We start from the raw sequence: 10,619 nt of genomic DNA, 5'->3' as shown, positions 1-10,619 counted from the left end.
GTGGAAGCCGCAGGAGGGCACCTTCGGCAGTGGGCAGACTGAGGGATCTGAGCGGACGGCGGGGCCGTCGAGACAGATAAGCCTCTGTCTGCTCGAAGCCAGTTGAGAACTGTTGGGCAAAGCACTCAACCGCACCACCGAAGAGGCTGACCTGGGATGTGGGGGTGTCAAGCGGAAAGGTACGCCTTACATCCTGCACATCGGACAGGTTCGGCCACAGAATGGTGGGCATCACCTGATCCAGGGAGCGCACGGTCACTTTTGTCACTCGCGCGCGCAGCTCATTGAAGAGCCCTGGGTCAGTCCCGTCCTCGTGCATGTCCGTGAGCATCCGGGTCAGGAAGACCAGCAGAATGGTCATGGCATGCAGAGAGGCGGCTACCTGTCCTTAGCATTATAGAATTTCGCCACAAGTGTAGACGAAAAGCTACAGGCGTCGGACGGGTGCCTAGCCAAGAAGAAGCACCCTGTGGATACAGTAGCATCACAACAGAGCGTACCCATGGGCAGCGGCCCCATCGAGGAAAGGAAGGGCGGAGGAGATCAACGAGGGATCGCTGGAAGACATGTGGTCTTCGAGGATATCGAGATCTCCTGATGCACATCCGGGAAAAAAGGTATTGGAGTGGACGCTGACAGGAGTCAGCGGCCACACTCAAAAACCAATCATCCTGGGAAAGCATGGCTGTCATCTCAGGACTCGACAAATGCCATATGCACACCCGAAAGTGGCAGCACTGTCTTATCACTTCCTGAACATTTGTGGGTGTGGTCCACGGACAGAAGTCGGCGGTTTGTTCCACACTCCCGCCTCTGGTCACCCTGGCCACCAGCCTAAGCAACACTTCAGGTTGGAGAGTGTTACATCGGGGTGTGGATGAGGGGACTCTCTCTCTCACAAGATCATAGAGTCTCGACCATAATGACGCGAAGGTCTCGTTCCCGCGGGGAGAACGCGAGTCATCCACAAACGCTGCTCTAGCATGATCAAGCCCAAGCACGCAGAGCAGAGAATGTGCCCATCAAAATCGGAAATGACTCGACCGCGACCAGAAATACACGGGCAAGCGTCTTTAAAAAGACGTGCCGCGTGCAAGCTCTTTTGTGAGAGGAGGAAAAAACTCTGCGATGCTGAAGCGAGCAGGGAGAAGCACATTCACTGGCAGATCACTGCACAGACACGCAGGCAATGTGAACTCGCTGCGGATCGCCGTCACACCAACACCGGAGAGAAAGGCTCGTCTCGTAGAGTGAAGTCAGAAATGGCTGTGGAGTGAAGAGATACTCTTGGCTCCGAAGCGAAAACATGCCTGATTTGCGTTCAGCATCCTCCTTAAATACACAGCTGATAAGGCACAGGTGAGCGGAGTTACGCTATGCAAATTCTGCAGACCCATGGCATTTCTTTGCCATTGGATCGTTTTATATTGATTGAAGCTGACAGGCTTTCTAAGCGAAAATCCCATTCGTCGTCATCCGACGGAACTCGGAGTGACAACGAAAGGGAACAAAATGTCTGGTCCCCCTCTAGTTTTTACAGATAAAATTTAATTTTAAAAATTTAAATTTAATAAAATAAACATGCCCAGTATACTTTAAAAAAGATACTCAGCACATTGCTTAGTTAAATGTCTAAAGATGAGTACAAAGCCTAAAAAACAAGAAAAACAGAAAAAGGGAGAACATTTATTATCTCAATATATAATCAGGGGTGATAGTAGAAAAAAATCCTGAGCCTGAACTTTTTTCCCTGGGAGGTAAGCGGCCCCTAAGCCAAGAGATATATGCCCTGATCAACATTTGTCAAGCGGGATCCAGAAGTGTGCTCCCCTGGGAGAACATTTTGATAAATACAGGTAGTCCCTTAAATGATTCTGGTAACTTTTGTATATATAAATGGACATCATTCAGACATGAAATGAACAAACCCAATACAAAGCCTATATTACAGTAGCATATTTGTGTAGAGCACCAGAGCTCCTGGGACCCTGGGTCTGTTTATTAATCCATCCCTGCTTTTAACTAGTCATTTACCTGCGTACTTATTGCTATAGTGTACTAAGACTATACAACATCCATAACAAGAAAGGTCAGAGCGTGGCAATTATAATTCTCCAAAGTAAACTAGGAATTCATTAGTAGCCTAACCATAGAAAATAAGAACGCATTAACAAGGAGATATTCTTTTTAATGCAAAATATGCACCATTTATTTTAAATATATATTTTTAAACAGTTACAGTGCAACAAAACCCTATGTAATGTAACACTCAATTTGTTTATTTAAAACCATTTGCTATTAAAGGGTTAGTTCACCCAAAAATGAAAATTCTGTCAGTATTTACTCACCCTCATGTTGTTCCAAACCTCTATGTGTTTATTTGTTCTGCTGAACACAAAAGAAGATATTTGGAAGAATGTTTTAATCAAACAGATCTCATTATTGTAGTCAATGGGGATTGAGATCTGTTTGATTAAAACATTCTTCCAAATATCTTCCTTTGTGTTCAGCAGAACAAATAAACACACAGAGGTTTGGAACAACATGAGGGTGAGTAAATACTGACAGAATTTTCATTTTTGGGTGAACTAACCCTTTAAGAGAACTATAATTGTCAATAATTTAAAGTGCTTCAAGAACTGAAAAACAGTGAGAAATAAAAATAATCAAATACAGTTTACTACAGAAAACTTTTTCTGCTTCTTTTCCTTTTTGAACAGGTTTTTGGGTTAGCAGAACCTTTCCTTTTCAACATGTTTGGTGACAGTGCAGATGATGCTTTGGATTGGCCATGAAAGAGAGGGAAAAAAACGTGTTGGTAAAAAGGATGTGGTGGCTGATTCAGAGGAGGTTGTAGCTGGTGCAAAAAGATGTTGTCTGTCTAGTGAAGAGGAGGCTGTGCCAAATGGAGGACATCTGGCTTGTCCAGAGGTGGTTGCTGGAGAAGATGAATGTTTGTCTGGTGTTCTGGCCTGTTGACCAGAGGAGGTGGTGACTTGTACAGAGGAGGTGGTGGCTTGTGCAGAGGAGGTGGAGACTGGCACAGAGGATGTTTTGGGTGGCCATTTCTTCTGCAGGGCCTTTTGGACAGAGGAGGTGGTGGCTTGTGCAGAGGAGGTGGAGACTGGCACAGAGGATGTTTTGGGTGGCCATTTCTTCTTCAGGGCCTGTTGACCAGAGGAGGTGGAGACTGGCACAGAGGATGTTTTGGGTGGCCATTTCTTCTTCAGGGCCTGTTGGACAGAGGAGGTGGTGGCTTGTGCAGAGGAGATGGAGACTGGCACAGAGGATGATTTGGGTGGCCATTTCTTCTTCAGGGCCTGTTGATCAGAGGAGGTGGTGGCTTGTGCAGAGGAGGTGGAGACTGGCACAGAGGATGTTTTCGGTGGCCATTTCTTTTTCAGGGCCTGTTGACCAGAGGAGGTGGCTTAAGGTGGCCTTTTAATTTTTCGGGCCTGTTGAACCAGTTTGTTTGCCTCCTTTGAGGACTGCATCCTTGCTGCCTCACTCAGCCTTTTCTGCTTTAGTGCCTGTTCAGTCTCTTTCTTTTTCTGTAAATGTAATTGGTAGTTTTGGAATGATGAAAGGCAGGCTCGCCTCAGAGGCTGGTCAATGGTCATAGTTGAGGCTGTCCTGTCCCTGGCTTTAAGTGTGGACTTGATTACTGCGAGGCTCTCATAAGTTTCCACATTCATGGAGCACCTGTCAGCTTCCAGGATATCATCCATCAAATTAAATGATCCTTCCACCAAGGGGCCTGTGAAAATGGACAGAAGAGCTTTAACTAGCTTGCACAGGGTCGGATACCTCAAATCCCTTTCTGCCTTTTTCAAGGACACAACATGGCTCCACCAGTCTACATCGACTCGGCAGTTGCCTTCAGTGTAGCTCTGTAGACGAAGAAGCATATCCTCATCCAGCTGGTAGGCCCGGCATTCTTCTACCAGCAGACCAATCTCTTCTGGAGGGACAACATTTGGCAAGGCTTCTCCTAATGCTGTCAAAGCTCCAATGACTCCATCAGATTGCATTAGAGATTGAGTAAGAGCAGAGAGTGATGATAATATGATGTTATCCAGGGGAAGGTTTTTTAGCAGAAACTCTGCTGACCTCATATACCCTTCTCTGAGAGAGTCATAGATATGACCAACCCATACCTGTCCCTCCACACAGGCTTTGTTCATTGCAATGTAGCAAAACTGTCCAACAGAGAGCCTCTTGTTTGGCAGTTGCAAATCCCTTCTCCGTACATCAACCTTGAGAATCTCCTTGTGACTCAGTGGGATAGCCTTTGGTCTCATAAATTTGGCCACCATTTCCACAAGGGCCACCATTTCCACATGCACCAAATGCACCATCGGCTTTTCATTTTGAAGCTTTTTGGCAAATCCCTGAAATGTTGGAAGGACCCCTGCAAATATAAAATACAATATAAATGGGTAATTAAAACTCACAACCAGTGTTGGGAAATATCTGAACACAAGTATGATTATGCATTTCAAATACAATATATAACTAAATAATAATACAACTGAATTTTGCTCAAGATAAATATTATTAGGGTGGTTTTATTAAAAATAATAGTCAGTCACATTTTTGATATATTCCTATATAAATTTCTAGTCCTGTAACTCATTGGCTGTCTAAATATGTTTGCCAAAGACGTCTTTAGACATCTTTTAAGTTTTTTTAACAGGGCAAGCTGGGGAATGATCGCGGGCGAAATTTGTCCAAATATACTTTGCTTGTAATAGAGAATGTACTGACAAATTTAACCTGATCGCACAAAATGAACCACTAGGTGGCAGCAGATCACTTTCATCTACAGGAGTAAGGACAATGGGTCTCATTCACCAACCATTCTTATGAAGAATTTTGTTCTTTAAACCCACTTATGCAGAATTTACGAAGATTATGGTATTCACCAATGTATTCTTGTTATTTGGCAAGAACAGAATCTACGAATACTCAAGAGCACTCTTACGCACATTTGAGAACTGACTTGTTTGTGCAAAATAAATGGATATTGCATTATCATCTTATCTGCAGGTGTGAAATATAATATAATTTTATATTACAACTATATATTTTATCATTTAGGATATTTTATTAATAAAAATATTATAATTATTTTTTTCATTAAATAAATTCCACTATATTACAAAGCATTCATGTATTTTCGAATAAATAAACACAACAAATAACACTTTTTCACTTTTTATGCTAGCTACTTTATATGACGACTCATTTACAGTTCAATACCTTTTTGAATCTGCCTCAGAGTTTCCGTAGGACCTTCTTAAGAACACGGTTAAGAACATTCACATATTGGTAAATGAGGCCCATTGTTACCTTGTTACACAGTTCTTCACAGTATTACAGTACTCCACAGTTGGTGATATTCTCATTAATTTGGTTATTGTTGCTGTAGAAACGACCTGCCTGTTTCATTTAGTATCATGTATAAAATGACTTGATTCATTTGCCAGATATGTCAGTGGACTGCAACCACTTATTAACTTAAAATGTAACTTTTACTCTTACATTTATGTTGCAATGACTTTGCCTAGTCATAAAATACCTCTGAATAAGTCGATCATGACCTTCATTCTTTGAAACTCTGTAATGAGTACAGAGATTCGTGCCTTTCGATCTCGGTTAACCTGTGTTCCTGTTCGGGATGCCACTGCCTGCTCTTTCTGAAATACTTGTATCCAGGCCTTTTCCTCAACTGAGAGCTCATGTCTCTCAAACACTTGATACAGAAGCCTTCTGTAGCACACACACACACACACACGCACACACACACACACTATGTAAATAAATGTATACACACCGTAATATCTGCATTAAAATGGACTACTTCCTGAATAACAACTAACCATTCTAAACTAATAAAATATGGTGCATAATTAGGCCTACATCCCACAAGGGCTAAAACTAAAACAAACAAGACACTAAATTTGTTGTTGTTAAAATGATTTGCATTACCTGTATTTGTGTTCTTCTTTCGGATCCAGCACATGATAGTAGTGCACCACGAGCACATCCAGGAGCTCAGTCATCCTGTTGCAGATGTCAAGGGTGACAAAATCGCTTGGCGATCGGAACTCTCCTCAGAGTCGCAAGTTCCCTAGGGGAACGGATTGTGTGCAACACACCACTGCGGCACTGATTAGCGCTAATGCACTGCAGGTGCGAGAGAGAGAGGAGCGGCACTCACACAGGTTTCCTGTTTGACGAGTCAAGATAAACGAGATAAAAGGAGACAGACAGGAGGGAGAAACGGGCTCAGACGGGGGAGACACAGACGGGGAAGGCTCAGATGGAGGACCCACTGACAGGAAAGGGGAAGGGGAAAGGGAGAGACGCCCATTTAAGCTTGCTGGAACAGAGTGATCGTTTGTAGGAAGACTGCTGGACTGAGCTATCGACTGGATCTGTGCTGGGAAAGGAGAGAGCAAAGATAAGTGAACTGATTTTATCTTATGAACATTTAAACCGCTTGAAGAGGATACAGTGAGTGTGGATCTGACTGTTGGAGGAGCTATGTGTTTCAGAGTGTGTGGAGGAGGAATTGAAAGTGAAACCCCATGTAAAGTGAGCACAACAAACAGAGCGAGGCCTCTGATCAGCCCTACCGTGTGAGTGAATTGCAGTGCTTTTGCCTTATTAATACACATTGATTTTTGGCTGTGGAATTGAAGTGAACACGAGTGTGATGTGTCTTTGCTGAGAAGTAGCCCTATCCATGCACGTTCGTGGAAGGATATTATATCTGCCCCCGTCAGAAGCCCAGAGTGATATAGTGAACTGAAGAGAGAGTACTGTGTACTGTGAATGTCTTCACCTGTTCTACTTACTGTTTGAGCCCAGAAGCATACAGCATCGGTGGTAAAGTAATCGTTTAACCCACTGTCGCCTTACTGTGAACTGAGGAGAGAGTACTTTGTACTGTGAAGATCCCCACCTGTTCTACTTGCTGTTTGAGCCCAGAAGCATAAAGCACCGTTGGTAAAGTAACCTTATGACTCATTGCCTCCCTATTGTGAACTGAAGAGAGAGGACTGTGTACTGTGAATATCCTCACCTGTTTTACTTACTGTTGAGCCCAGAAGTATACAGCAATGCTGATAAAGTAATCGTTTAACCCACTGTCGCCCTACTGTGAACTGAAGAGAGAGAGAGAGTACCCTGAACTGTGAAGAATCCTTACCTGCCATACTTATTGTATGAGTCCGGAAGTCTGCAGCACTGCTGGGGGAAAAGTAAGCTTTCAATCCACTGCTTCATTACCGTGCACCAACGAGAGTACCCTGTACTGTGAAGAATCCTTACCTGCCATACTTACTTTATGAGTCTGGAAGTCTGCAGCACCGCTGGGGGAAAAGTAAGCTTTTAATCCACTGCTTCATTACCGTGCACCAACGAGAGTACCCTGTACTGTGAAGAATCCTTACCTGGCATACTTACTGTATGAGTCTGGAAGTCTGCAGCACCGCTGGGGGGAAAAGTAAGCTTTTAATTCGCTGCTTCATTACCGTACACCAACGAGAGTACCCTGTACTGTGAAGAATCTTTACCTGCCATACTTACTGTATGAGTCCGGAAGTCTGCAGCACCGCTGGGGGAAAAGTAAGCTTTTAATCCACTGCTTCATTACCGTGCACCAACGAGAGTATCTTAAACTGTGAGAAACCCTTGGTTTAATAAAGATTGTTACTCCTTTGAAACTTATCTCTGTCTCTGTGGTCCTCTGTTGTGTGCCTGTGGTGTCGGCTCCTCACGGTGGTGACTCGGTTAGAGGGGGGGTGGTTGGTCACCCGAGCGTTCCTCCCCTCGACCTGTGACGCATACCTCGAGCATTTGAATGAATCTGTTACTGATGGGCCTTATCAAGCTCTTCGGGGGGAGGTGGAGTAAACTTTGAAACTGTGCAAAAATCTCCTTCTGTTTAGGTGTGTCACGGGGTGGGTGCAGGCAGACGAACAGTCCAAAAGGCTCCAAGACAAAAGGTTGTATTACAAATAAACAGGATACCAGCAGGCGGAACACAGGGGTGACATGATGGGGCGGAGCCAGAGGAAGGAAGTCCAAAGGTGAAGGGAGGATGACGAGGAAGCGAAGGGAATCCGGAGGGTCGAAGGAGCCTGGCCGAGGTGGTGAACTGAGGGGCCATGGAGGAGCTGAGGGAGGTAAGAGCCACGGGGGAGCAGATGGGACAGGGGGCCGAGGAAGTGTCCAGATGGTGGAGGTGTGAGGCGAAGGCCGGGGATCCAACGACCAGGCTGGGTCAGGGGAGCTGGCAGACAGAGGGGCTGATGGATGCATGACGGGAGGAGGTGGGAGAGGGAGGCTGGGTGGGATCCTGGTCTCTGGGGCAGGCTGGACGATCTCTGGTGCAGGCTGGACGGTCTCAGGCGCTGGCTGGACGGTCTCTGGCGCTGGCTGGACGGTCTCTGGCGCTGGCTGGACGGTCTCTGGAGCTGGCTGGACGGTCTCTGGCGCGGGCTGGACGGGGCTGGACGGAACCAGCTGAGAAGAGAGCTTGGGCTCGGAGAGGCTGGACGGAACCAGCGGAGCGGAGAGCTCTGGGTCGGAGAGGCTGGACGGAACCAGCGGAGAAGAGAGCTCGGGCTCGGCGGGGCTGGACGGAACCAGCGGAGAGTAGGGCTCGGTGTGGCTGGGCGGAACCAGCGGAGAGGAGAGCTCGGGTTCGGCGAGGCTGGACGGGACCAGCGGAGAGGAGAGCTCGGGCTCGGCGAGGCTGGACGGGACCAGCGGAGAAGAGAGCTCGGGCTCGGCGAGGCTGGACGGAACCAGCGGGGAGGAGAGCTCGAGCTCGGCGGGGCTGGACGGAACCAGCGGAGCGGAGAGCTCGGGGTCGGAGAGGCTGGACGGAACCAGCGGAGAAGAGAGCTCGGGCTCGGCGGGGCTGGACGGAACCAGCGGAGAGTAGCGCTCGGGCTCGGCGTGGCTGGACGGAATCAGCGGAGAGGAGAGCTCGGGTTCGGCGAGGCTGGACGGGACCAGCGGAGAGGAGAGCTCGGGCTCAGCGAGGCTGGACGGGACCAGCGGAGAAGAGAGCTCGGGCTCGGCGAGGCTGGACGGAACCAGCGGGGAGGAGAGCTCAAGCTCGGCGGGGCTGGACAGAACCAGCGGAGAGGAGAGCTCGAGCTTTGCAGGGCTGACGGTGAGCGCAGGCTTTCGGGGGACCAGAATCAAGCGGGGCCGCCGAATCGGGTAGAGAATCCCCCGAAAAGCCACTGCGGTCATGTTGCAGTTGGGTCGGTCAATCTGTCACGGGGTGGGTGCAGGCAGACGAACAGGCTGAGTCCAAAAGGCTCCAAGACAAAAGGTTTTATTACAAATAAACAGGATACCGGCAGGCGGAACACAGGGTAACATTCACATTGACCGACAAAGACAGACTGAAGGAGAGAGAACTAAATACACAGAGGAATCAGGACTAATGAGGTGAACACAGGTGAAAATGATAATGACAGGACGAGGAACAGGTGGCTGATTGGGGAGTGAGTCTGGGAGAGGAACAAAAGGATCCGGGGAAGTGTAGAGCAGATGACGGGACAAACAGGTGAAGACGACGAACTGTGACAAGGAGATTTCTCTATATCATAATAAATATCAGAGCAAAAATCTTCCACATCTGAGCCAAAGGGTCCCATAAGGGCCTTAGCAGTATTGGACACCATGTGAACAGTGTCTCCTGATATATCCAGGAGATTAGGGTTCTCCTTCCTTGCTAACGTTTCAAGCCCAGATTTCTTTCCCCTCATCACAGCACAATTGTCCAGAAGAATGCTAGTGACTTGTCTCCACTCCAGCCCATATGATTGCAGGACATCTTTTAGTTGCAGCATCAGTTCTGAGGCATTTGCAACATTAACCTTTTTGCTGGCAAGGTGCTGTGTTTTCACACTGCCTGCATCCTCGTCATAAAATCGGACCAGTACATTTAGAATTATATCCATGCTTTTGTCCGTGGCCTCATCAATATTAAGTGAAAACATGCTATTCTTAAGCTTGTCGGACAGATTTCTTTTAAATTCTGGCGAGATGCCGTGTGTAATGAGATAGCCCGCATGCTGCCTCGAAACAGACAGATGCGTTAGGGCGAGTTTATCCTCCGCTAATTTCTGACACAGAGTGATGAGTGGATGAGCGATTGTAAATGACAGATCGAACTCGGCAATGAAGGAGCACAAGCAAATTTTTAAATCAGCCACACGATCGGTCATTGAGGGTCGGATATCTGCTGTGGCTGTTGCCCCCGGCAAACGTGAGGTGTGTTGAATCGCTCGGACAGCTGCTTGATGACTAGGGTCTAACTCGTGCCGTGGCAGCACTTTTTTCCCGCTAGTTCCATATAATATTTTCCTTGCACACAAAGTGCAGAAACATGCTCCTGGTTGCCGGAGTTTTTGACACCAGCTTCTAAAGGGCTTTTCGTCTCTACCCACCTCTTCTATCCAAGACCAGCGCCATTTATTCTTTATGCCTTTATCGACAAGTTTGGTGTCTTCCCCCGGCTTCATAAAGTTGCGCTCCATGACTTCGGCTAGATTTCGTCTCCGTTCCCTACTCAGGGAACGAGGGTT

The 10,619-nt window shown here is 47.0% G+C and overlaps 1 pseudogene; it reads right to left on the bottom strand.

Annotated features, from left to right (window-relative positions):
- Positions 1–2,841: 2,841 nt before the first annotated feature.
- LOC148977372 (uncharacterized) lies at positions 2,842–10,169 on the bottom strand (annotated as a pseudogene).
- Positions 10,170–10,619: the final 450 nt, after the last annotated feature.

Source organism: Pimephales promelas, chromosome 10, assembly GCF_988280905.1.
Source record: "Pimephales promelas chromosome 10, fPimPro1.hap1.1, whole genome shotgun sequence".
In the NCBI taxonomy this organism is placed as follows: domain Eukaryota; kingdom Metazoa; phylum Chordata; class Actinopteri; order Cypriniformes; family Leuciscidae; genus Pimephales; species Pimephales promelas.
The sequence above is the reverse complement of the archived record's forward strand: the minus strand, read 5'-3'. Positions and strand labels throughout refer to the sequence as shown.